Below are 26,675 nucleotides of genomic sequence, written 5' to 3'. Positions count from 1 at the left end.
GTAGTCAACACCGGCAACTCCTGCGGCGCACCTGAAGCCAAGCTGTATTGACTCCGTCTTTCCCTTGGATCCTTCAGCTGCGAAGAGAGGGGGGGTCTGCTGCATGGGCAACAGCAGACCCTCCATATCACCCTGCCCAGGCTCTGTAGCTTCAGCTTCACTGGAGAGGACACTCCAGCGTCATCGCAAGATGTCGATTCAACACGGGAGGAGACAGATACCGACTCCCGAGTCGGACTGCACAGTCATTCTCGGCGGTGCAGATAGACTCTTAAGAAGCTACACCATCGTCTCTCGAGACGGACGGCTGCCGACGAGGACGTGTATATATATATCCTCAGCTGGGGATTAAAAAAATGAAGAAGTGGGTCATCTTCTGGGATGCTTGCCTCTGAGGTCAGGTTTCCTCCTCTGGAGTCTCTCTTGGTCATGACTACATCTAGATTTTCTTGTTAACTCGGTGCAAGTTTAGGGAGTTGAAATTGCCATGGGTGGAAATCGGGGTGATTGTGGGGACTTGGGGATGAACAGTAGAGCTCTGTCCTAGCGCGGTAGGAGGCTATGGAGACTCGGGCAGAGATGCCAGAGAACTGAGACTATGGAAAATATGTTAATTGTGGTGCTTTGGACACGTTTAGATGAGGCTGAGCCTCTTGGTAGAACTTTAATGAGAAGTTTGGCTACATGTGGATGTCCTCACCCTGGGGCACCCCTTCCTGAAGAATGCTTTTGCCTTGGTGTGCTACTAAGCCCAGTTCCTCACGGGAAGAGAAGAAAAGGTATAGAGAGACTTCGTGTTTGCTTCACCTTGGCTGGCTAAGCCATCTCGTTCTAGCCTGACTCTCCTGGGAGCATTCATCAGTTGCTGTGGGTGCCCACCCTGGTGCCTGACCTGGCCAGCATCCCTGTTCCCCAGGAGCTCAGAGCCGATCTTTGGAGGGCTGGCCTGGCCCATGGGAGCTGCCTTGCCTGTCCTGTGATTGGCTGGCCACTAGGGTACAATGACAGGAATACAAAAGACTGGTCCCCTCACATCAAGATGGGACACCTCTACCATGCAGTTAGCCTTCCAGATCTCTCTCCAAGTTGAGTGACCTTCGGTTGCAACGATTCCTCAGGGAGTCTTGTATAAGAGGGCGTGGTGGTCTGGGCAGCACATCACAGCCTTCTGGCTAGAACCTGGCATTGAGGTGTGGAGGCCCTATTCTCCCACTGGTGGGAGAGGTGCTGAAGATATTCCCAAGCTAAAGGGAGTGTCTTCCCTTCTTAATCAGCCCACCCCACGGTGCAGCTTTGTAGGAGAACGGTGCTGGGAGCCAACCAAGGCTGCTGACACCTGAAAACAGTAGGGTCTCCAAGAAAGGATGTGCTGCCAGGGCCGGAGGCAGTGATAACAACCTTGATTTATACCGAGGACTACAGTATTTGTCCGTAATTACGAAAATATTGATTGCACATTCAGCAGTGTGCTTAAAGGCAAACCAAATCTGGTCACAGTGCCAAAAGAATCTTATTGCAAGCGGTCACCATTTAGCTTTTTCCTGCAATAATCTGGCGGGATTTATAGAGCTCAGTTCAATTTATTGAGCTTTGTGTTCGATGATGGTGGTTCATCGCTGTCCTTAAGGAGCTCCCAGGTGAAGACATAAAACAGAAACCACGTTGCAATGTCCATTCTGTAAGGAGAGAGTGAGATAGAACAGGGGTGGGGATGCAGATAAATTCAACAGAAGAGGCAGGGAAAACATCAAAGGTGAAAGACTAGGCAGGAAAGGACTCCATGCACTAGAGAAGAAAGGCCAGAGGAGCCAGGATGGCAGGAGCTCAGAGATCGCTAGGAAGGCACAGTTTATCACACATTCAAATGTAAATGTGTAACCACTAACTTCAGATAGGCCTTTAAAATGTGGCTGCTGCCTGGTATCATCCATATTATCCTGCAAGACCCCCAGGACCTGCTGCCTGTTACCTTTTAGACCCTCACCTTTCCAACCTCATGGCTTCTTTGCCAGGCGCTCAAATTTATCAAGTGTATCCCCTCCTCTGTTCCCTTTGCCTGAAATGCTTTTCCCCCAATATTTTTACAGGTCGCTTCTTCATTTCCTTCAGATCTTTACCCAAATGTCAACTTCTCAGTGGGGCCTTTTCTGTTCTTCCTACTTAACATACAGCTCTACTCACACCCCTTTCCTAATTTATGATTTTCAGAATATTATGCTATGTATTTTATTACTTGCTATCATCTACTTGTAGCCTGTGTGCTCACAGGGACTCCTGTCTATGCAGTTTACTGCTATATTCTGCTGGCCTACAACAGTAGTTGACGTTGTGCTAAATATTCCGTAAATATTTGTTCAAGGAATAAATAAAATGATCATATCAACTACATCTAATTTGCCATTTTACCCACTCATGAAGGAATATTTTTTTAAAACTTTTATAATTCTATTTTTTATTTTTCAAATTTACTTCTTTTCCCCCCAAAAATCTTCCTGGTCATTTTTATAGTGTTATTGCTTGCTTATTTTTGTGATTCCTGTTTTTAATTTTTTAATTTTTTAGTCTTTAAACATTTGACACATTGTTATTTTATATATTTTTGAGTATGGCCATTTCATTACCTGGAGGATGAGGGTTGAATTCCGTGGTTCACAGTTTCTGCTGATTCTCACTCATGGTGGCCTATTTGCTTACACTTTTCATGTCCTGATTCTGAACTCATTGGTTGATCTCCATTTCTGGGAATCCTGAAGCCTAAGACAGGGAAGCTTTGACCCAGAGAGGACTTGAACTTGCTTTTACTGAGGGCTGGGGGGCCTAATGCAAGAGTCCCCGTTTCTGCTCCCCACCCACGAGGCTGTGGCCAGTGGGTTAGGCAAATCATTACAGCGCTGGCCCTGGCGGCCAAGCTCAGTGCAAAAGGCCTTCCATATTCTTGTTCCCCAGTCTTCCCACTGAGTTCATCCCAGTCTTTTTCTCTCCTTGTTTCACATGAACCCAACAATGCAATAAAAAGGCCTGTTTTATACAGGGTTAGTCGTGGGACAGTATACAATACTGCTGGAGTCAACCGAGGTTTTCCTTCGGCTTCCGTGCATTGCCCCATCGTTATAAGCTCTGTGTGTGTGTGTGTGTTGGGGGCGGGGTTGCTGGAACTCCCTCATGACTCTTGGTTACCCACTAGGCATAGTGCTTCATAAATAGGAAGTGTTCAAGACGTAAACTCCTGACTGGCTGCTTAATATTTAAACATCAACTCAGGCAAATGCATGTGCTTCCCAGCTGTGCCCCGTTAGGTTGGTGCTCCAGTCGCCTGTGGCATGGCCTTTTCTAATTACGGGAGGGTGCCTTCTTCATGGGAGCTTCCTCCTGTCACTCACAGGGAAAAACGCCGCGGGTGGTACAGCTGCCCACTGCCGCCCCCTGGCCTATGGCAGCTGTGGTTTGGTGTGGCCGGGCTGGCCTCCACGAGGCTTGCTTGTCCTCGTAGTCATTGCTTCTTGGCTGCCTCCCAACTGCTGCCAGTGTGGAGCCTTTCTATCCAGTCCCAGCAGCTGGGGCGAGCTGCGCCTGGTCACTCGCACCCTCAGGATGCCTTGCGCCCCCAAACACCTCACACAGGGGGGCCCCCCAGGAAAGCCCTCCCCGCTGGGGTGGGGCACCTCCCATTCCCGGGACAGGGGCAGCTGCTCTGTCCATCTGCTTGGCTGATAAGGCGTTTGCATTTGGGTTGGGAGCCCGGCCCATAAAACACGCACTGACTGGAATGTGTCCAAAGAGGTCGTGACAGCTGAGTCACGGAGAATCACGTGGAAACAATAGTCCTGGGACTGGGGGTGCCTCTCAGCCCAGCGTTACCTGCTGTGTGTTATCAACATGTCATGGACCTTAAACATATACCATGTTATGTGTCAATTACATCTCAATTTAAAAAATAATAAATTTAGTCCTGGCCAGGTGGCTCAGCTGGTTGGAGCGTTGTCCTGTACACAAAAAGGTTACAGGTTCGGGGCGCATATGGGAGGCAACTGATCAATACTTCTCTCTCATATCAATGCTTCTCTGTCTCTGTCTCTCTCTCTCTCTCTCTCACCCCCCACCCCTTCCTTTCTCTAAAATCAATAAACATATCCTCGGGTGAGGATTAAAAAACAATAATAATTTTAAAAATAAAAATAAACAAAGCTCCCAGAAGCAGCGGCCACTGTTCAGAAGTGTCCAGCGTCCCCACTCCCGGACTTGCTGATGGAGCTCTGCCGTGCTGAGACCCACGCGCGCCTCCTCAGAATGACTGGCTGTCATTCGGTGTCCCGTTCTGGCTATGATTCATCAGCTCTCATTTTTTCAACCAGTATAATTTCATTTCAGCCCGTTCTTCACTGCGAGGCCCAGGTTAGAGCCCAGCGAAGGCCTCCTGCTACTCTGATAGCGCTCTAACTCAATTAACAAATTAACCTGCATCTACAGGCACAGGTCTCTGAAGAAATTAAATCACCTTGGAAAGGGGTGGGGATGGGGAGGATCAGTACTCCTTTGAAATGAAATTGAACACATCATTGATAGTCAAAGCCACACTCTCGCTGGCGCTTGCAGAAAGTGGCATCCGCGATGCTTGACGCTGGGGACAGGGCCAAGGAGAAAATGGATGGCCTGGCGAAATTTTGTGCTGAAAATAAACATTCAAATCCAATTTATTTAGAAGTCGCACACTCTCAAATCACAGTGCAGGGAAGCTGCTCCCAGGAAGCCTGGCCCTTCCTGTGGCCTCTGGGAAGGAGTTTCCGCCAGGGGAATATGAACACTGCACCCCGAGACCCGTGTTGACATTCGGCGGGTGCAGGGAGGTGGTGAGTGTAGGCGGTAAGTTTCAAAACATTCGCTTTGAAACACCCACTGTGCTTGGCATGACAGGCTCTGAGTCAGGCAGAACCGACGTCGCTGTTGACACATCCGCGGAGGGTGATGCCGGTTCTCGCATTAGCAGCAGACGCTTCCAGTTCTGAAAGAGCCCAAACTGGCTGCCTCTGGTTTTGCCTCTTTTTCTCTTACCCGGAGCGCTTGCCACTGGCTAAAATGCTCTCTTGGCTCTGAAAGATTACTTTCTCTTCCTCTGAAGGTTGGTCAGAATAAATATTACAACTGGGACTTCAAGCTCAGGACAAGCAGATGTTGACGACGCTGTCATTTTCGTTTGGGGAGAAAGATAAATCCATGGTGGTACTGGGGCTTGGTGGTGGTCTCCGATGGAGAGGCTGCTCTTGTGGACCAGCAGGTCATTCCAGAGCCAGAACAACATACAATAAACTCTCTCCCTGTCGTTCATTAGTGAGCCTTTTAAAGACTTTTTTTTTTTTCCATTTGATTTTCATCATAGGATACAAAAAAATCAGGAATATTGAAAAAGAAACTTTGAATTTTGATTTAGGTTGTATCTGTTTCTCTCCTGTCCTCATGCCTTCAACATCTTATTCCCCTTTTTGGTTATTGGCAGTTGATCTTATTCCACCCAGAAAATGGAAAGAATTGTAAGAGAACATTTGTCTCCCACCTTCCCCGTCTACTAGCCTCCCTGCGCCTGTCCCCATCAGCGCCAGGGCCCTGCATCCCATCCCACCTCCTCAAAAACTGCTCCTATGACTCATTGGTCTCTTCCTGGCTCTGGATCCTTCCCATGAGCATGCAAATGTGCTGTCATGTTTCCCTTCTTGAGAAACCCTCTTGACCCCGTGTTCCCTTCACCCCATCTCCGCTCTAGCCACGGCCTCGTTTCTCCGCTTCCCTTTATAGGGACTTCTTTAGTCAGGGCTTCTTCCACCTCCTTTCCTCCCATTCCTGAACTCACTCAGGACAGCCTTCGGTTCCCACTGCAGCAGTGAAACCACTCTTGTCAAAGTCACCCATGGGGTCCCCAGTGCCAAAGTCAATCGCGGTGTCCAGTGTCTGGGTGGAGGATGGCGTCTCCACCAGTCCAGTTCTGTGAAATGCTTTGGGGACATCCTTCCTGTTTCAGGATCTCTTGTCCAAGTCCGGTTCTTCAACCCTCTCAATATTATTGGCACCCTTTCGATAAACTCCGTTTTGGTTTAAATTGGCTAGAGCTGGTTTCTGATGCTTTTAGTAAAGAGCCCGGAACTGATTCATTGGGTGAGTTAGGCTCGCATGGTTGAAAAGTCATTCCTAAAATACAACAATCTGGGAGATGTCCCAAGCCCTACACCGCCAGGAGGCTGGGGGGTGGGGGTGGGGGCAGCAGCGGTGGCACTGTGGTTCCGTCGGCTGATGGTTAAACAATGACCAGTTGGGACAAATAATCCTTTCCTCCCAATGCTGCCCCTTGGGGATGACTCTCCCCCTTTCGGGGTTGACCATGAAGCTCATTCTGTCCAGATTTGTTTGTTCAAAAATGGGGCAAACAATGTGAACATGAAGGGGTTCACAGGAGCAGCACCAAGAGCCAATAAACACATACAAAACTGCTAGAACTCTCTAGTAATTAGGGGCATGCAAACTAAAATGCGTCGGATGAACAAGACGTTAAGTCTGGCGCTCCTGAGTTATGAGGCTGTGGGGCAGCCAGAGCTGGAAGGCACAGCTCTCTTGCAGAGCAAATGGGCAACACCTAGAGGAGCCAGTGCTGTGTAGCCCTTTTGACCTCAGCTGTACGGAAACCCAAAGGAATTTACACGAGATTATGTACAAGAATCTATGTAGCATCATTGTTTTCAATAACGAAAAACTAGAAGCCGCCTAAATATTTATCATTACAAATTTGGACAAATAAATGGTATATACACACAAATAAGCACTGGCCAGCAGCAAAAATGATTGAACTTGGCTTACCTGTTAAGCATGAATATAATGTGTTATTTAATAAGCTGGGTTGTGAGTATACTTTTCACAGCTCTAAAATATAGTAAAATATTATAGTAAAAACTTAATGAATCAAAGGGATTAGGAAAAAGGGGCCAACCAGGGAGGTTTTCCCAGGTCGCTCAGTGGCACCCGTGGGCCCTGCAAACACTGGTATTTCTAGCAGTGGCCTCAGGAATCAATCTAGACATTTTCTGGCCAACATTTCCACCAACGTCATCCAGTTTCCTGGTTCATGAAATAATGATTCTGTTGATATTCAATATCTGCCTCCTACAGCTTATATTACATGATTTGTTGGGAAGAAATGTGAGCAGCTAGCAATTACTTGGCTCATTCCATCTCCTCCTTTCCCGTTTCTTTCCTGTTGTGGATTGAGTTTATTTAGGGCAAAAATAGGTAACCGATTTCTGGCAATGCTTTCTTTTCTCTGAGATTGTCTTGATCTTGTGTTCACTAGCCTTCTCCCCAGCAGTGGGAAAAAATGATCAAAGCCTTTGAATAAAGAGGAAGGAGGGTGCTGTTATTGTGGGCTTAGTGACACCGATGTATCATAATGAAAATGACGGGGAGGTTAGCTCCATATCCCCTGAATGCCAGGGCTCGGATTGTTGGCCCCTCACTCCACAAAGAAATGCTGCGCAGGGGTACTACAAATGTCAGTTGGCACGAAGATGCAGAAACTTTCTGGAAATAAATTAGTAGTATTTATTAAGGTCCTTTCAAACGCCCATGCCCTTTAACCAAGCAACTCCATTCTTAGGACACAAACCAAAGGAGATAATCAAATGTTGTCACACATTTGTGCCCCCAAATTACAAAATAAATCTAAAGCTCCCAAACAAGGGAACAGTTAATAAAGTTATAGAAAATCTAAACAGTGTATGATAATGCTGCCATTGAGTATGATGTGTGTGAGGGTTTTAAGTGACGTGAAGAAATATTCATAATATAGCACTTCAATTGGAACAAGTGGGGTATGAAACTGGAATCTACAATATTAATGCTGTTCTCTACATTTTTCTACCATCTATCTACTCTAAGATACAAAGGAGAAAATCAGAAACAAAATACACAGGAATATTAACAGGAGTGAAATCTGGGTTAAAAAGCAGGATTACATAATTTTAAAAATATATTTTCTGGTTTTTTCAAAGTTTTATATGACTCTGTATTACTTTTAAAAATTAGGGTAAAGTTTATGAAAAAAAAAACACAGGTGGATTGAGAAACAGGTGTACCAAGTGGATTAGAGTGTATTCTTCCACAGTTCTCCTCTCGGTCTCCTGGTCCCTGGCTATAAGCAGAGACAAGATCTCTTCCAGGCTCAGTAATTGACCAGTTGCTGGTGGTTCTGTGTGGACAAGTCTGAGAGGTAAACACTCCAGGGGGTCCCCATGACATTTCCTCCAGGAGCTCTCCCGGGTAACCTCGGTAAACACCAGCATGGGGGACTTCCCCTCTGCTTCTGGCAGGGGGAGGGGAAAAGGAACCATTTAGAATAAACTAGAGTACTCTGTTTTTTTTTTTTTAACATAGCCTGCCCTCAGGGGACCGGGTTCACTGGAGCCTAATCTAATGAACCTGGGGGAAGGTAAATACCCAACCCAGTCTGCTCCAGCTTTCCTGCCTCGCCTGAGGAAGGAGACAGAAATGGAGACGCCTGTGAGGTTCATAGTCCAGAGGCACAGGCTCACTGTAAGACCAAGACCTATTGTAGGATTATAGCGTGCTTCTCCCCACCCCCCCCATTTGCCACTTTACAGCCATGTGATGAATAACAGTTGGTCAACGACAGGCCGCGTGTACAATGGTGGTCCCATAGAACTATAATGGAGCTGAAAAATTCCTATTGCCTAGTGACACCATAGTGCAATGCCGTACACAAATACTTCTCATTGTGTTACAACTGTCTACAGCGTTCTGTACGGTAACACGCTGTACAGGTCCGTAGCCTGGGAGCAGCGGGGGAGCATATTGCGTCATCCCAAAACAGCTCTCTTTGGCACAAGGATCATTTTAGGCTGGTTAATGTTAAGAAACAGCAGACATTGGAGAAGCTCTGACTACCAAAGAGAAGTTCCCCTTTGTCAAAAACATTTGAATTTTAAGGATGTCCACCTCCCTCTACCAGGAAGGGGGGAGTGACTTATCTCTAGAAATTCTTACCCATGCAGAAGGCAGAGACTTCAATCTGCATGACAACCTTACCCTTGTTCACTGTGCTTTTCCTGGTTAGCTCCCATAACTGACTCCCCACCCCCAACATCTTTATTTGTCTTCACCTGGAGATGGTATTTAAGGCAGCGGCTTTAGCCGTTTTGGTGAGTTACTCAGTTTTCCTGGGTCTCTCCCGCGTAACCAGGAGGTGCTCATGTTGTTAAACTTCTGTTTATAATGTTCGCACGGTGATGACATTGCCTCACGACGCATGGCCCAGCACATATCCTTCATGTCAAGTGGCACATAAGTATTTCAAAGGCGTGGTTACATCAGTTCCTTTAACATGGCACATCATGTCTGGCTGTCAAGAAAAAAATTATAAGGCATACCAAAAGGCAGAAAACAGAATCTGAAGAGACAGAACAAGTACACAACCAGACGGGGCAGAGCTATCAGGCTGGGAGTATTAAACAACTATGATAAATATGTTAAGGGCTCTAGTAGTTAAAGGAGAGAGCCTGTAAGAGCAGATGGGCAGTGTAAATAGACGGAAACCCTGAGGAGCAACACAAAAAGAAATGCTAGAGATCGAAAACCCTATAACGCGCACGAAAAATACGTTTGGTGGTCTCATTGGCAGACTAGACACGGCTGAGGGAAAAGTCTCTGAGCTACAGGACGTATCAGTAGAATCTTCTGAAACTTCAAAGTAAAGGAAACAAAGACTGAAAAACCAACAGAATAGAATACTGAAGGACTGTGGGACAGCTACAAAAGGTATAATACATGCATAATGGGACTATCGATCAGAAGAGAAGAAAGCCAGAAAGGAATAGAAAAGATATTTGAAACAATAATAATTGCAAATTTCCCCCAAATTAATATCAGACACCAAACCACAGATCCAGGAAGCAAAGAGAACACCGAGCAAGATAAAAGAAAGAAAAAAGAAAGGGGAAAAGACACCTATTCCTAGGCATATCATTTCAAATTATTGATAGTCAAAAATTAAGGAAAAAAAAACCAACAGAAAGCAGAGGGGAAAATACACCTTACCAATAGAGGAACAAAAATAAAAATTTCATCTGACTTCTCAGAAACCATGCAAGCAAGAAGAAAGCGAATTGAAATATGTTAAGTGGTGAGAGAAAAACAACCGACATAGAATTCTGTCATCTGAAAAATTATCCTTCAAAAGAGAAAGAGAAATAGACTTTCTCAGACAAACAAAAGTTGAGGAACTTTGTTCTTAGGAGACCTGCCAGAAATTTGGACCCACATAAACGAAGGAAGAACAACAAGGAAGAAGTGAAGAAGAAAATAAAATTTTATTTTTTAATTTTTAATTATTGACCTAACATTATGTTCAAAATACTAATAGTAACAATTATGTATGCTTCTGTATATATCTTATGTATATATTTACATATAAGAATGACAGCAATGATTCAAGGGATGGAAGGAAGAAATCAGGATTGTTATGTTATTACAAGGTGCTCACATTACCCATGAAATGATACAGTGTTATTTGAAAGTGAACATGGATTCATTGTAAATTATATTGCAAATTCTAGGGCAACCATTAAAAAAATTTTAAAAGAAGTATAACTGATACGCTAAGAAAGGAGAGAAAACAGAATCATATAAAACATTTAATTAAAACCACAAATGGAAGAAAAAGAGTGAAAGGCAAAAATAAGAACAAAAAGAGTAAGAAATAGGGTAGATTTTCATCCAATGATATCAATAATCACGTTTAATACCCCTTCCTGATGCAGGTGAAGGAGGAGTTAAACGTACCAAGTGTTCTGAGCTCCCCAGCAGGGTCTCAATGCATGTCTGCCTCCAACTTGCTGGAGGACTCAGGCACCTGCCTTCTGGGCCCAGTGTGTCACAATCAGCGTGTGTGGTGGTGACTGGGAGCGGGGGTAGGGGGGGTCACCATGTCAGCCTTCCAGGTGATTCTGGGGTTCTCATCCATTCAGGTTGGGAGCCCCTTTTCGGAAGGAAACCTACCCCCCAGTGGATAGGAAGGATTAACAGAAACTCCCGTCAGGCAGCGGTCTGCTGCTGGGGCACCGTTTATTTAAGTCTGGTCCATTGTTATTACCGATGACACACCATCATACAACTGACTCATAAAACTGGATATAAAAGCAGGGCAGTATCATTTTTAATCCCTTTAATGCAATGCACTAGGAAGATGAATCAATTATTACAGCACACGACTGAAGGCCGCTCAGAAAGAGTGTTCTTCCTGAAACTTGGCAGCAGAAGGTGCATTTCTCATGGTTTTCTGAAATCGTTGCACCTGTATTTTCTATAAAGCTTCTTCTTTAAAGAAGGCCCTGAGAAGCAAACTGAAAACCAGGAATGCAGGTGAGGCTGCCTTTCTCAGCTGCCGGCACTCTGGGATCTCAGTGCCGCATGAGGAGAGAGTAAGGGGCCAGCTAGGCACCCAGAAGGGAAGACGCAGGTGTCATTCCTTACTCATACTTAACAATTACTCTCTCATCTCTGCTGTGGACTCCGGGTGTTTGCCAAGGGAATTGAAACTTCACGGTGCCCCAAGGGATAGACATAGTTCAGCTAAATTCGCAACAAAGTAGGGCAAAAAATATTCATATGGAGACAGGGCCGGTGAAGCCAGCTGGGCCACCCAGATTGGCGGGGCTCCTGATCCAGCTCTCCCAGGCCCGCTCAGCCCCAGCCGCCACACAGCAGGTGCTCAGGGCAGATCGTCCTACCCTGAGAACATGCTGATGGTCTCTTTAGGACTCATCCCTGTCCCTAACCAACCCACCAGGTCCCCTTCACTGCTCAGGCTCAGCCCAGAGAGACAGCCAACCAGATGCGGATGTCAACAGCCACCATACTGTCTGCAAGAGTACAGTCAAGGTGACATTGTGGCATGTGGCCACTAGCTGCCAAGATTGATGCTATTGGTGTTCTCTAGACGGCTCCTGCTGCTGTGATGTGCAAGTCACCAAGCCACCAAGTGGCAAAATTGGTTCTGCTCCAGGCAAACGTAAAACACCAGAAAGTAAAAACTGCCACCACCAAGGGGAGTTGTTAAAGCTACTAAAAAAAAAAAAAAAAAAAAAAAAAAGAAGCCTCTGGCCTTGTTAGAGTATTATGGATTCAAATGGCAAAGCACAGGACTGTTTGGGAAGAGTTTTTTATTCAAGGATAAATACTGGTTCTAAGAATCAGGCTCTTCAGCATCCCATCTGAGAGCTTCCAATAAGGAATCTAATCGACAGACAGTGTTCCACAAAACCAGAGGCCCTGAGGGGGTTTTCATTAGCTTCCTCCTGCCACCTGCTGTTGACAAGGCTGTGGAAATCGGCAAGAAGGCCCCAGAGCAGCGTGCTCCGCCTCCATCAACTCTGGGGCCACACATGCCTCGGCGGAGGTGGCCTCAGGGACTGTGCCCTCCCAGGCTCCTGGGCCTCAGCCGGTTGTCCTTCCTGCCTCCCACTTTGGGATGCCAGCTGCTCTGGAGGACGTGGTCCGTCCCTTCCACAGGTGTCAGGGCGGGCAATATAATGCCTTCTCTGCTCCATCAGCAATTTCCTGGGCATGTGCCATGCGCCTCATCCAAAACACAGCGAAAGACTCAGGTATGGTCAGTCCTGAGAAATGTCTCGTATTATCTGGCCCCACATATTCCACAGAGAAGCATGCTTTGCTATTCCGATCTAGCGGGACAGACAGCAATGGGTGCTCTTTGTCCAAAGAACTCTATTTCAGAATTTTAAGCTAAATGCTTCAGTTCCTGAGTAATGAGGAATAAGGGCTCATCAGGAAAAGGAACAGTTGATTAAGATGCTTCCAGAAGAACTAACAAACTGACATCCCTAACACAATGTTTATTTCCAACTTTTAAAAATCCTGATTTGACACAGAGTCCCTCCCAGGAATGGATTTTATTGTTTTTTAAAAAATGTTTTATTGTTTGAAATATTAAAAGAAAAATAACAAAAATATGAAATCTTCAAAAAGAATGCAAGCCCTAACAAACCAACCCTTTCACTTGCCATATCTGCTACTAGTCTTTTTTTAATGTATTCATATTTTATACATAATTGCACAACATAGATAGAAATGTATTGTCCTTAAATCATACATAAATTCCCCATTTTTTATTTTAAATCATAAGCATCTATAAAATTTTCATACTTATTGATTAATGTTTACTGATTCAAGATATTCACCAATATCACAAACTTTAAAAAAGTTCTAAGTAAATATGCCACAGCTGACCTACCCTAATTTGCTGTTACAGATAGCTGTGACAAAGATCTTCATGTGCTTCCTGTTTTATTCCTCTGATGGAATATTTCCTTAGGAATATTCCTAGGATTAGGGTTGTTTGTCTAAAGGGCATTTTTATTTCATTTCATGGTTTTCAGTAAATCAAAATGTGTTTGGCTTGGAAAATTTCACAACAGTCTCTGAGGTCACGAGAGCATGAAGTGTTACAAAACCAGAGCTGGTGACCCCTGGGCCTGGCCCTGCACCTGCTCGAGCTCTGTCACCGGCATAGGGGCACATCGGGCTGATGGCCTGGATGCACAGGGAGGGATTTCAAGAAGCAGACAGAAAAGGAGACATACATCTCGAATGACACAGGTGTGGCATGCAAATGACTAGACTAGAAAATGATCTTTTGCCTTCATTGATTTTTTTCCAGCTATTGAACAGCATGCCATGAAAATGCAGTTCCCAGTTTTCATTTATTTGTGACTCATCAGAAAATCTTTTCAGTGACATCCTTGGCCAGCTGTGGACCTTATAATAACAGGCACTGAACCAATATTTGTGGAATTAAGTGGAAGAGCACTAATTTTTTTTAAGACTTCATTCTATTTTTGCAGTAGGCATAATAGCATGTGCAAAATACAGCCCACTCTTGTAAGCACAGAGACCTGGGGTGTGTTTGTTACTGCAGCACAACCTATACTTCATGCCAAACACCACCTGCCACGTACTTCCTCCGAAAAATGGCTAAATGCACAAAGGTATTTATGGCAGCATTATTTATAATTGCACAAGGAAAGAAGCTGGGAATTATTAAGTAAATGTAATTCTTCTCAATTTACTATGCAATCATTAAAATTACGGTTTACAAAGCCCTTGAAATTACATGGAAAATTCTCATACTGTATGGTTAATTTTAAAAGGAAGACAATCATATATCTAGGTGATGTACAATACACTAAAAATTATTCATATGGAAAAAGAATGAAAAAATGCAACAAAATAACAATAGCTTTAAATTAGAGAGAACAAAGTTGATTTTGTTTCTTCTTTCTACTTTTTTTAGTTTTCTAGGTATTTTTAAGAGTGTGTGCATCATTCTTATAATTATCAAAAATGTTTTGCAAAAGACAACTGTTCCTGGGGATGAGTTTTGCCACATCTATTTCTTTTACTCATTCAACAAATATTTATTCTTGAGTACCTACTATGTGCCTTTTATGGTTCTACATGCTGGGACCCAGTCATAAACAATACAGACAATGATATTCTTCTTCTCACAGAGCTTACATTCTGATGGAAATTTGTAAGCAGAAAAACTCCATGAAAATCAGTTGCTTAAATTATTTTGAGACTTTTTAGAAGAAAAGAGAGCAGTGTCTCAATGGGAAATGTGACCTTGTTTTTTTTTAATCAGATGTTTAAAGATCTGGCTGATTTATTTACTGTTTTAATTAATTTGCTAACATGTTAAAATATCTGTAATCAGTGTTTGAATTGTGTCCGTGTTTGGAAGTTTTAGTCAATATTAATAATTGTTATTAAAATATAGAAAAGAAGTCTCAGTAGAATATTGCTGGGTATCAACCAGTATCCTCCAAAAGTTGGTGACTGTTGCCCTGACCAGGGTGGCTCAGTTGTCTGGGTGTCGTTCTGCAAACCAAAAGGTCACAGGTTCAATTCCCCAGCAGGGCACGTGGCTGGGTTGCAGGTTCTGTCCTCAGTCAGGGACATGTACAAGAAGCAACCGATCAATGTTTCTCTCCCTCTCTTTTTCCCTCCCTTCCCCTATCTGTAAAAACAAGTAAATAAAATCTTTTTTTAAATGATGATTGTGGGCATGTACAATACATGACAGGTACACATTTTCTGGAATCCAAGTGTTATAGAAATGTTCAGCTGGATTCCCCGAGCTCAGGATCAAAAGCCAGACTCATAAAAGAGCAGAAACGCTCAATCCCAGGGATTGGGGAACAAGGATTTCCTCTGCGGCCCCGAGGCCCGTTTGACTGTGTTCTCCAAAGCCAGCAAAGAAAACTGCTCCACGAACAAGCTTTTTCCTGAAAAAGGTATAAAGCACTCAGAAATTAAAAGCTAGAAGGAATGAGTGGGACACTAAACCTAATTTTTAATAATGCTTATTATTTCCCTGTTTTGCAGAAAAGATGAATAATGCAGAAAATGAAGATGAGCACAAAGCTCCCCTGTCATCCTGCCCCACAAAGGGAACCCCTGTTATTATTACGGTGGCCCCGGAGGCAGTCTTCTAGAGCAGGGCTTGGCAAACCTCTCGGCACGGGGCCAGGCAGTAAATATTTTAGCCTCTGCAGGCCTTGCCCGTTGCAGTGGCCCACCTCCGGCACGGGGAGAGAGCGCCCGTGCGCAGCACCTCCGTGACCGAGCGTGGCTTTGTTCCTGTGAGACTGCATCAAGTGAAGCAGGCGGCGAGCCTGAGTCAGTCCCATCCACAGTTTGCTGCCACCCTCTCCTCGAGCCTTCGATTTGTAGAGGGGCAAGCCCGGGCTTCTGCACTGGTACTTCCCCTCTCCTCCTTGCCATCATCCCGCTGGAAGGATCCCAGCACGGGGCGCCGCGGTCACCGGCCCACAGGTACTTCCGAAAGCCCACCGCATCCCTGCTCTCTTAGGGTTGCCAGCGGCAGTAAGGAAATCATGGCAAATGTGTGCATAATGGCACGTGTGCTGCGGGGGGGGGGGGGGGGGCTGGAGGCTGCTCCAGGGCATGGAACTGGAGGGCCTCACCTGATGGGAGGCCTTCTGTGTGCAGGGGTTGGGGGCGGGGGGCGGGATTTAATGAAGCTGCAATCTGGATGATGAGCGGGCATTACCTGGGCCACGTGCTGGGAGGAGGGTGCCGGGGAGAGGGGCGGCAGACTGGAAGGCTGAGGAGCTGAAGGAGGCCCAGGTGGCAGAGCACAGAGACACCACCCGGCCAGGGAGAGGAGTGGGCAGGGCTTTTACACCACTCAGAGCATCTTGGACTTGATCCTATGGGCAGCTGGAAGGTGCTTTCAGAGTTTTAAGCAGCGGACTCCTGAGATCAGCATTATTTCAAAGGATCCTGAACTTGGCAGCCATGCCTCCAGCCACGGGGAGATCTGCCTGTCAATCCTTTCTGGGCACGGCGGCAGAAGGAGCTTTTGAGTCGCCTCGTCATGTCGTGGCTCTGCTACAGCACCCTGAGCAGCACCCTCAGGGACGTAAAGTTAAGTCCAGACTCCTGGGACTGGGTTCGCAGCTGCATGGTGTCACGGCACTCTCTACTTCTGTTTCCCCTTCTCTTCAAACTCAGGCGCTTTTCCCTATGTCCCCCACGCTTTGGCTCCCACCGTTTTCTCCATCTGGAATGTCCTCGCTCTAAATTCTCTAACCCAGGCCCACTTCACAGGTGGCCCCCCAGTCCCTTGGTCACGCTCAGGAAACAGGGAGGGCAAAGGAGGAGAATCGGAGTCCATCAGGAGTCTGGGGAAGAGAAAAGAAAGAGGGAGACACGCAGAAAAGGAGAAGCTTCAATACGCTCTGGAGGATGGGCTCAATTCTTTGTAAGCTGCTCAGGGCAAAAGGAAGACCAAGTGGGAACAGAGGAGGAGAGACTCAGGGGAGGTGCCAGTGAAGTTGCCGAATTCAGGTCCTGGGAGCCAATGCACAGGGGCCTAAAGTGAAGTCTTTTTTCTTTTTAAATCTTGTCAATGGAAGCATAGCATATGGAAAAGTGCACAAATCATAAATGCGCATTGGTGAGTTTTGACATCGTCAACACACTAGTGGAACCAGTACCCAGAACAGGAGATAGGACATTGGTAGCACCCCCAGATCTTCCAAGTCATTCCCTGTTCTCCCAGTAATGACCCCTCTGAAGGTAACCACTATCCTATCTTCTATGTAATGGCAGTTCTGCCCATGTGTTTTAAAACCTTATGTATACATTTATGTATCAATGAAATGAGATGGTGCCATGTGTACTCTTTGGGATCTGCTTCTTTTGCTCAGTATTATGCTTGTGAGTTATGTCAGTTTGCTGTGAGTGGCAATATGTCATTTTCATTCTTATCGCCATTTTCCTTTGCATAAGTGTTCAGCATCCCTCTAACGTGAGTAGACATTTCTCCAAAGAGGACACATACATGGCCAAGATGGACATGAAAAGATGTTCAACATCATTAGTCAGCACAAAAGTATAAATTCAAACCACAAGGAGATAGCACTTCATACCAGTCAGGATAGCTATTATTAAAAAAAAAAACAAAAAAACAAAAATCCATAAAATAACAAGTGTTGGCATGCACACAGAGAAATCAACAACCTCCTCCATCGCTGAAATGTAAACAGTGCAGCCACTGTGGAAAACAGTGTGGCAGACCCTCAAGCAGGCAAACACAGAATTGCCATGTGATCCAGATAGTATATCATATATATATATATATATATATATATATATATATGATTTGAAAAAAATAATCCCAATAAATATTTGTATGTTTATGTTCATAGCAATATTCACAACCCAAATGGATAAGCAAAATGTGGTATATCTATACACAGGAATATATCCAGCCATAAAAAGTGTTGTGGCTGCACAAGTCTATGAATGTACTAAAAACGTTAAATTGTACACTTCAAAGGCTTATACTGAGGACCCAAACCGAAGCTCATTCGCTAACTTCCAAGTGGTCAGTCTACAGCTCATGTTGAACTGTTATCTCTGGGAGAAAGTGAATGAAAAAGTGGTGGAGAGGGAGGATACATTTTAACAGGGAGTAGAGCCTTAAACTGAAGTCCTAACGCTCTGGGTACATTTCTGGCGTCAAACTGTGTGTCTGAAGTAAGGATCGGGATCTTCTAAAAGAGCATCTGGCCATCCCAGAGGGAAGGCTCATCAGCTTCGCTTAACACCGTTATAATTTGCTTTCAAACCTATTCGACTTCGGTTAAGAAAGTCTTGCAGTAAACAAGCCTGACTGTGAAATATTTGTAAGTCCTCATATGACATATACACTTCTGCTAAGATATGTGGATAAGGCTGAGACTAGCTCAGGGCGACACTGGGTCACCGGGGTCGTGACAGATTTAATGAGTATGAAGTTTTTCTCATCCCACCCTTAATGACCCTTCTGCCTTTTAAAGTAACCATTGCTGAGTGGTATTCTTTCGTGCTTTCCCCTTCCCTCCACTCTACGGTGTCTGTGCTGAACTCTGCTCTCCTCCTCTAGCTCAAGGTCATTCCCATGTGTCCTACGAGATCTCAGACTTTGAGAAAAGCGAGTCTTGGAATGCCATCTGGGGAGCCATGAGATGTGTCCAGACAGACACATTTCAGCTGATCCCCAGGAAGGAAGAAAAATAGGAGAGCGTCTCGCAACTATTTATACGACTACACTGTAGGCTCTGGCCTGGGAAGTAAGAAACGGGGACTTTATGCTATTTGATTGCATTTCTTCTTTCCTGTATTTCATGAAGTTTAAATTATAACCATCTGCTTCAGGAGATATAAAAATCCTGAATTCCATCTTCTTCCACATGAACAGAATACTAACCCTTTGGAGAATCTTATATTAATTGAGGTGCTCAGCAAGGACTACACTAAAATCACAGTGTCAGAGAAGAACTGGGAGACATTGCGTTACCTGTCTCCCTCATTTGCCTCTTGAATCTGGTGAGGAAGGGAGCGTCTTCCGGTAACATGCATCTTCTGATGCGGGCGTGCGCCTGTGGGCTGCTGGTACTGCTGTTCTAGTTTCTGCTTGTTTAACAACAGGGTTGAGGGTGATGGTGATAGCAGCTAAAAACTCTTCCCTCTCGTTCTGATGACAGACCTTGAGCGTCTTCTGTTGTTTATCTTGAGTTCCCAAAACATCCCCCAACCATTCCTGGTGGATTCAAAGATATTTCACACTTGGTGATTAATTTAATTTGCTTTTCTTCTTATAGCCTATAAGACATCGTGGGCATGAGAAACACTCTACAATTCGCCCTCTCAGGGAGTCTTGTCCCATGTCCCCATGGTCACCCCTCACCCCCTCAATTGGGGAGGTAATCCTCAGTACCGTTCCAATAAGCTGGACGGGAAATGTGACATCATGGCTGCATAAAAGCCTTTTTGGTGGCACAGAGGATCACCGAGTTCCTTTTGGTTCACACGCTGGACTCCAATTTCCTCTCTCAGTAGGCTTTCTCCATTTTTCTCTCAGAAACACTTTCTTGTCTTCTTCCCACTAATAAACCTTTACTGAGCACCCACTGGTTTCTAAGCCCCGTGCTGGGTCCTGCAGATACTGAGATAAACACAGCCTGGCATTTATCCCCACGGAACCGAAATCGGGTGTAGAACAGGCTGGGTAAGTGATGACCTGCACCACAACGAAACGAGAGCCTTACGAGGAAAGAGATGAGTGGTGTGGAGGAAGAATGCTCCATAAACCATAAAATCTTATTATTTTTTTCCTTCCACCATGTATGATTTTCTAGTATTTTGATGGTGAATTTATTTTTATTTTAATATTTCATATGCCCTTGAAATCTCTGTGTTCTCAAGACTTACGTTTTTTCATCTTCTTTTATTAAAACTCTCTACCTTCTGTGGGTCTCCCAGATAAATATAACCTTTTATGGCATCACGGGGATTTTGTTTGGGATCTAGAAATCGCACGCGGAGAAAGACGTGACGTGAGCAGTAACACGCATCTTGTTGGTAAAAAGTCTTGTGAGCACTGCTGAGACGCACTGTGTGTTTGTGCCCCACACCCAGGACCATATGCCTGTCACTTAGGGGGAAGGGACAGCGAAATGAGTGCGAAGGCATGAGAGGAGGAAGCCTCCCGTCTAGCCACAAAGAGGAAAGAGACAAGGGAAAGCTTGGAAGGCTAGAAAAATGTCACTCCTGTGTCTTTCAAGAGAATAACAGCTGACCGACAACATCCCTGTCAAGGTGAAGCCTTTTTAAGAACTAAAACTAAAAGCAAATGAGATCTACTCAAGACATTGTTCCTTCCTGTTGGGACCCCTGACCTCTGAGTAGGCAAAAACAAGCTTCTTGGAACTAAAAGTAAACAAAGAAGTTTTTGAGTGGTTGTCTGGGGGCTGAGAGAATAGAGAAGTATATTATCTGAGAAAGATCAGAGAACACATCTCTTTTATACCTTGAAAAGGTAATCATGTTCTTACATAAGAGGAATACTAACAGCTTTCTGTGAGGGAAACAGAATGAAAGCAATATTAGAAAGAATTTTCTAGAAAGTTTCTAAGGCCTCGACTGAACTAACAAGGTGATCCACCCTCAGGGTTAAATACAGAGATCTGGTCGCCCCATGGTACCCGAGGGGGCATTGGCTTGAGCAGGATTCTTCACACTGGTGGGTCTGAACACAGCGGGCCACCTGTCCCTGGGGGCCGACCACCAGAGGGCTTCTGTGAGTGCCAGAGTGTGTCCCCAGGGTCGGAGCCAAAGCCGGGAATACTCTCTAGAGCTTGGAAAGTGCAGTGGTCCTTTGCCTCTGCCACCAGGGGTTTGTGGGCCTCGGCTGTGTGCCCAGCCCAGCCTGGGGCCTCTGCAGTCTCCCCCGCTGACCCTTGGGGACACGGGAGGACGCAAGGAGCAGCGGACTTCAAAAAGTCTTTGTTCTGTGACTAAAACAAGACCGCAAGGCGGGGTGGGGGGAATGCCACTGTGTCAGACCCCATGGGGTGTGACTGGGGTTGGAAAGGGGTGGGGGGCAGCAAGTGCAAGATGTTTCCCAGCAGGAGAACTAACCAGCAGGGCAGGCTCCCCCGCTCCCCGCTCCCCACAAGCTAGTGACTTCAAACGAAGCATCAGGCAGCGTGTTAATGGGACGGTCATGTGACATAAGTGTAGAGCTCCTGAGGAGGGCCTTCCCAAAAGAGCACCAGCCCTCAAGGACGGGTCAGCAGACGGTCCACAGCGAGTGTCCTGCACGCGCAGGACTTAATCCAGCCTGTTTTATAAATTTTACTAAGTCTTGACCTTGAGAACGTTCTGTGTGACAAAACAGAAGGGGCGCATGGCACACCTCGGCGGCTACCGTGGCCATCCGCAGGAAAAGCACGCGTCCGGCTGTTCAGGTTGTGAACTGAACTAACCGCTTTCTTTATGGGGCTCCTTTAACTTGGAAGAGCAGGTGGCAGCGGTGGGGGTTCAGGCTCGACAGCTTGGCAGCCATTTTCTTGAAAACGAACCAAGTGAGTTTGCCGCACCAAGGAAAAGCAGTCGAGAGTGTTTGTGTCTCTTGAGCTTTTAAGCAAAAATTAGATTTAAAAAATCCTTGTATGAAGCACCATCAGCTTGGCAGCTTCCCAAGACTTAGAGGCTTGTCGGATGGGATTGGTGCCGGCATGAATGAGTGTGGTTTTTCGATATTGTGTAACAAAACGGGTCAGCATGTGGAAGATCCCCACTATTCAGGAAACCAGCATTTCCCAGATAGCCAGCGTGTGATGCTATAAGGTTCTGCGTCAGCAGAGCTGGAAGGTCCACTCACAGTAAGAGTGGGAGCAAGAGATCAGTGCTAACGACTGGGCAGATTTCACTGATATAGTCCAGATTCCACGCCACAACTAAACTTAAAAAACTACTACCTGTCTGCCTGTGGTGAGGTTTCAGAGAAGATCCACCATTTTATGAAAAGGCTATGAAAAATTTTCTCTTTTCCAAACACATATCTATCTGTACAAGGCCAGATGTATTTTTCACGTGCTTAAACTGAAACATGTTACAGCAGAGTAAGTGACTGCAGAAGCAGATGGGAGAACCCAGCTCTTTAATATTAAAGAGATAGTAAGCCCTCTATCAAAGATTTGCAAAAATGTAAAACAAGGCCACATTTCTCATTAAGTGTTTTCAGCTTGGGAAAATATAGCTATTTTTCATAAAAAGAACCTTTTAAAAATTTTGTAATAGAGTAAATAACCACAGTGTTGTAACTTATGTAAACCATAAAGGCATTTGAAGTTCCACTAATTTTTAAGTGTATAAAGAGGTATTAAGACCAAAAAGTTTCAGAATCACTTCTGTAAGATACAGTTTCCCACCCACAAGGCACCCTGGTGGCAGAAGATGAACTGAAATGACAAGATATTTAATTGGGCAAAGGCATCAACAAGGCTGGCATAGGGCACAGCTGCCCATGAATATGGGCCCCAGGAACCGCAGACCTTGAGGTATGGGCCTGTTCACATGTGTTTGCACAGTTTTAAAACAACACGGACTCAATATGTAGTCTCAGCAGAATGTGTTACATAACCTCAGAATACTCCACATTACATAAATGGACGAGAATAAGTGATCTTGAACCTGTGCTCCAAGAGGGCAGGAGACCGGGTGTGTCTTGTGACTAGTGCCCCCTCTTGCCTAGGACAATGCCTCTCTCAGAATAGGGTCTCGGTAAACAGTTATTGAATGAACAAATGAATAAATGGCATGCTAACTTTTATACGATATGATTAACAATTGGTCAACTATCAAGTATTTATTATGTAGCTCTTATATGATCAAAACTGGGCTAGACACTATAAAACATCTATGCTATAGACTGAATATTTGTGTGTCACCCCCAAATTCACACGTTGCAACCTAATCCCCAAATTGTATTTGGAGGTGGGGCCTTGGGGAGGTGACTTGATTAGGTGCTCCTGCCCTCAAGAATGGGATTAGTGTGTGTATTAAAGAAACCCCAAAGACCTCCCTCACCTGTTCCGTGTGAGGACACAGAGGGGCTGCCCTCTGTGGACCGGGCTCTCAGCAGACACAGAGTCTGCCAGTGCCTTGACCCCAGATTGTGAGAAATTAATAAATTTCTGTAGTTTAAAAGCCACCCAATCTATGTATTTTTGGTGGACCAGCCCAAGTGGACTAAGACAATGTACTCAAATCGTTAAGTATGATCACGGTCATCAAGGTTAATTTAACTCTAAGCTGGGACCAGAGATGATTACACACAGAGAATAACCCAGTATTAAGAAAGGCTATATCACAAGTGCTGAAGCCATCACAGAGCTGAGCTTTGGGCTAACACAAGAAAGAGAAGCAGGGAGGCCCAAAATTTACACAGTGAGAAGTAGAAGATGCTTTTCATTAGAGAGAATAGGATGAAACTATGAAAGACCTTAAAAATTAAGTGATTAAACAAAAAAAAAATTTTTTTTTTTTAATTGAGCTGGAAGACAACTCAAAACTATCCAGTCTCACGCCACCATTGTAGAGATGAGGAAACTCAGGCCCAGGGATCAGGTGACTTGGCCAAGGACACGGTCAATTCTCAGTAGACAGGACTCAGTTCCCAGGAAAGGTAACCTTTCGTGTATTCTTTCATCACAAAATGTGACCTGTTGCAAGGACTACCAGAGCCATGATGGTCCCTGGGTCAGAAGAGGGACATTCATTCCACATCCCTTTATTGTTGGGGGGATGGTAAAAGCATTGTTCCAGGAATATTCTTCTGGGATAGAAAATGCAGAAAGAACTTGAGCCAGCTGTTCCAGTCCATTTTCAGTGCTATAACCAAGTACCAGACACTGGATGATTTATAAACAACAGAAATTTATTTTTCACAGTTTTGGAGGCTGGAAGTCCAAGGTCAAGGTACTGGCAGATTCGATGTCTAGTGACAGCCTGGTTCATGCAGGGAGGTCAGTTCACTGTGTCCTCACATGGTGGAAGGTGAGTGAGGGATCCCTGTGGGGTCTCTGTTAGAAGGGCACTAATCCCGTTCATGAGCGCTCCACCCTCCCTCATGACCTACTCATTTCCAAAGCCCCCCGCCCCCTTCAGATGTCCTCACATTGAGATTAGGATTCAACATATGATTGGGGTTTGGGGGGGGCACACAAACATTCCGTCTAAGGCACGAGGATTTGACGGATAGACTACTGTAATCTAAGGTTGAAATCCTCTACTCTGGCGGTAGCAGTGGAATTGGAGACAAAAAAAATCAAATCTGAAACACAGGAATTAGTGACAACTTGAAAACTGAGAGAGAAAGCACTTGAAACATACAAAGATGATCTCCAAGGCTTCCAGACTCCTGGAAGGGAGGTAGGACCAAACACATGTTTGAAGGTAGAGATGGGAGAACAGCTAAGCTGTTTTCTGATGGCACCACATTTAATAACTGGTTCTTACTATTTATTGTTTTTTATAAAACTTTGTTTTTGGTTTAATTTTGCAAAAATATATTTTTTGCATTCTCCCTCCATTTTGGCTTTTCCCCTAAGTTGCTCTCTGTTCTTTGACCTACAGAAATATCTGTATCACTAAGAATGGCCATAAGACAGTGGTACATCAATAAGATGAAGAATTACAATCAATACTCAGTTGATTTAAAGGAAAACACTGCATGGACATTCTGCTCCTGAATGGGTTGCCTTGTCTCTGCATTCCTCAACGCTGTTCTCTGCTTTCTAGGTAACATCATGGGATCTTTAAGCCAAAACAAACAAACAAAAACCCTTTATAACTAATATAAACCAAAGTAGGGCCTGGGGGCATGTGACTTGCCCAAGTATTGTATGATAGTCAACTAATCAAAAGGGCACTCAAGGACAAAAATAATACCTTTCATGCAAATCGCTCTTTTTATTCTAATGCAGACAGCATGCACTGAACAGATCAGTGCTTTGGATTTTGCAGCTTTTATAAACCTTATTTGCACACAAATAAATCTGTAGAACGTCCAGAGTGTAACAAGGCTGCAGGATATTAGCAAAGCTGTGTGGTAAAGAAACTGTTTAAGTCTATGAAAGATACTCTATTGTCATGCATACTGGTTTCCTGGGTTTATTTCCGTCTCCTTCTCTCAGCACAAAATTCAATCTAGAGTGCAGTAATGCTTACATACAGCATCTTTGTAGACACGTGGTATTTACCTTGTCACGACGTACAGGAAGATAAGAAGTTTGATCTTGAACTACACTATTCCAAGTAGCAGCCACCAACCACAAGTGGCTATTTAAGTTTAAACTAATTAGAATTAAACAAAATTTGAAATTCAGGTTCTCCTTTGCAACCAGCCCCATTTCAAGTGCTCAGACCCTCATGTGGCTAGTAGCTTCCGTATTAGAGAATACAGCTAGAGACTATTTCCCTGGTCACAAACACTACCATTAAACCATGGTTATCTAGAACATAATCAGTAGTTTTCATTAAAAAAAAAAAATATCACCTGGGGACATGCTTATTGATTTTAGAGAGAGGGGAAGAGAGGAAGAGTGAGAGGGAGGGGAAGATCGATATAAGAGAGAAACATCTATCCGTTGCCTCCTGTACACGCTCCGACTGGGGATCGAACCTGAAACCTAGGCCTGTGCCCTGACTGAGGGGGGAATCCAACCCGTGACCGTTTGGTTTATGGGATGTTGCTCCAACCAACTGAGCCACACCAGCCAGGGCAGTACTTTTCATTTTTAATATATGGCTATGTAAAGGTCATGCCCAATTTTTAAAGGATGCTAGTAATTAAAAATTTTTATTGCATTTTTTAAAAAAAAGACTGAGTGTTTGTTTTGGAATTCTGGTTACAAATCCATGCTTTTAAAGTAGTTAAAATGAATACAGCAAAAGCATGTATTTGCAAAACAGCTTTCTTCCAAGTTGCATATTTTACTCTGCCAAATTCGTTTTTTTATTCAAAAAATATTTACTGAGTGACTTCTATGTGCCAGGAACTCTTTTGGGCCCTGGAACCAAACAAATAAAATTCCTGGCCTCATGGAGCTTACGTTGTAAAGAGTGGGATGAGGAGCAAATACTTCTGTTTTCAGGGCCAAATACAAAACTATTCTGTGCCAAAGCAGAGAACAAAACAAGAATATTCCAATTCTTATATTGCTACTCATTAAGAAGTTATAGAAAGAGGCAAATATTAAGACTATAACTTCTCATTTTAAGAGACATTCTCACCATGAAAACCAAAACAGCCTTGCAAAGAATTTTAAAATATTGTTTCTGAAAAACCGTATTTGCCTGACAAAGTGTGCCAAGAACACGGGCACATTTCCCAACGTCACCATGTCTCTTCATGTGATCAGGGTCTCTCCAGTTGGAAGTGGCTTTAGCCCCTTCCATTCCAGCTTCCGCCCACAGCATCGAGCCCAGCAACTACTTCATCTCTAGCTGAGCACTTTGGGTAGGAGAAACATGCCAATCTAATAAATAGCAGGAGCATGTTCTCATCCGTCTTAATTTTCATTATATTATTATTATTACTGTGACCATAGTATCACAAATCCATAGTTTAAAGTTTAGATACAACAGATAAAAACAGAAATGTTAAATTAGTTGTATTCTTGCTAAGCAAAGAGATAACCGCCATGAGCTTTTGATAGTTATACTTCAAGAATTTCTGTCTGTTG

Source organism: Furipterus horrens, unplaced genomic scaffold, assembly GCF_987537825.1.
Source record: "Furipterus horrens unplaced genomic scaffold, mFurHor1.1.pri manual_scaffold_8, whole genome shotgun sequence".
NCBI lineage: Eukaryota > Metazoa > Chordata > Mammalia > Chiroptera > Furipteridae > Furipterus > Furipterus horrens.
The sequence above is the reverse complement of the archived record's forward strand: the minus strand, read 5'-3'. Positions refer to the sequence as shown.